At 41.6% G+C, this 2,007-nt stretch overlaps 1 pseudogene; it reads right to left on the minus strand.

Annotated features, from left to right (window-relative positions):
* Positions 1–613: 613 nt before the first annotated feature.
* On the minus strand, positions 614–728 carry LOC125495330 (small nucleolar RNA R71; annotated as a pseudogene).
* Positions 729–2,007: the final 1,279 nt, after the last annotated feature.

Below are 2,007 nucleotides of genomic sequence, written 5' to 3' on the forward strand. Positions count from 1 at the left end.
TTTACTCTGAAGAACACCTGTTCTTTGGAGCATCTCACGTTTCTTTTAGTGTTTTTGGCGTCTGAGCAGGAAATTGGAATCCCAAAATTTCATTACATTGATCCGGAGATTGAAAAGACTGCTCGTAGATTCAGAAAGAAAACTAAGCAAGCAAAGTTGTCTGCATGGACACCCTCCCAAAAGACACCTTCTCCACCATCTTCACCACAACAAGAATTCCCCGTCTTACCTATTACTCTAAAACTGGGTGAGAATGTTACACAAATCTTCAGGGACTATGTACAACCATCTCCTAATCATGTGCCCACTAGGGTACGGATGCCCGCTATCGTTGCTACAAATTTTGAGATCAAGTCTCATGTTCTAAATATGGTTCAGAATAATCCGTTTGTTGGGTTACCATCTAAAGACCCAAATCAGCACCTGCAGCGGTTTTTGCAATGTTGTGCTACTCAGAAACAAGCTGGTGTCACTGCTGATTAGATGAAAATCATCTTATTTGGCTTCTATCTGCGCGACAAAGCTCTATTTTGGTATAATAAGCTACCTTCTACCATCAGCACCTGGGCAAAACTATCAAAGATTTTTCTCATCAAGTGGTACCCTTACCAAAACACTGCAGACATGCTTCATGCCATAGTAACTTCCATCCAAGATCCTGGTGAGTCCTTGTATGAAGCTTGGGAGAGGTTCAAGGATATGCATCGTCTTTGTCCACATCATGGTTTGGAGTAGTGGTATTTGTGTCAGATTTTCTACACTAGAGCTGATGCAGATACAAGACAGGTAATTGATGGAGCATCCGGTGGGTTCTTCATGGATAAGGCCATTCACGGGTCCTTGATAAATTTGGCTAATGTTTTGAAAAGATGTGAACAAGTCAACCTTGTACTAAACTAAGACAAGTGCCACTTCATGGTTACTGAAGGAGTGGTACTTGGTCATATTATCTCTAAACGAGGCATCCAGATGGATAAAGCATAAATTCGAGTGATTAAGCAATTACCCCCTCTTGTGAATGTCAAAGGCGTTCGAGGCTTTCTTAGTCGTGAGGAGTTTTATCGCTGCTTTATCAAGGATTTATCTAAAATTGCTAAACCACTTACTCAGTTGCTCCTCAAGGAAGTCTCGTTCATGTTTACTGATGAGTGTCTTGTGTCTTTCAACACGATCAAGCAAGTTTTGAGTACTGCTCCTATCATTCGATCTCCGGATTGCACCCTTCCATTCGAGATTATGTGTGATGCTAGATACTATGTTGTGGGAGCTATACTTGGTCAGAGGAAGAACAACGTCCTCTGTGCAATATATTATGCTAGCAAGACACTAGATGAACCTCAAGTTAAATATACCACCACAGAGAAAGAGCTTCTAGATGTGGTCTATGCATTGGACAAGTCCAGGACATATTTTCTAGGGTCTAAGGTCATTATTGATACTGACCATGCTGTATTGAATTACCTCCTAGCCAAAAAAGAGGCAAAGCCTAGACTCATTCGGTGGATTTTACTGCTCCAAGAATTCGACTTAGAGATCAGATATAAAAAAAGGGAGCAAAAAAATTAGTGGTTGATCACTTGTCCGGATTGCAGTATAAGGATAAGGAAGAGGATCTACCCTTTGATGAGTCATTTCCTGATGATAAGATCTTGGCAGTCACTTCAGTCACCCCTTGGTATGGAGACTTCGCCAACTTTTGTCTGAGTGGCGAGATTCCCTAGAGTTGAGTTACCAGCAGAGGAAGAAATTCCTCCATGAGGCTAAAAAGTACTTTGAGGATGACCCTCTACTTTACAAGATTTATGCTGACACCATCTACAGGCGATGTATCCCATAATGGGTGGTGCATGAAATTCTGAAGCACTCCAACGCCCATCCATGTGAAGGCCATGTTGGGCCCTCCAAAATAGTTGCTAAGATACTTCAATCTGGTTTTCACTGGCCTACTCTATTTTATGATGCTAGTTCTTTGTTAAGGCTTGTGATGCAAGTCAACGAACAGGAAAT

This window comes from Beta vulgaris, chromosome 2, assembly GCF_026745355.1.
Source record: "Beta vulgaris subsp. vulgaris cultivar EL10 chromosome 2, EL10.2, whole genome shotgun sequence".
Lineage (NCBI taxonomy): Eukaryota > Viridiplantae > Streptophyta > Magnoliopsida > Caryophyllales > Amaranthaceae > Beta > Beta vulgaris.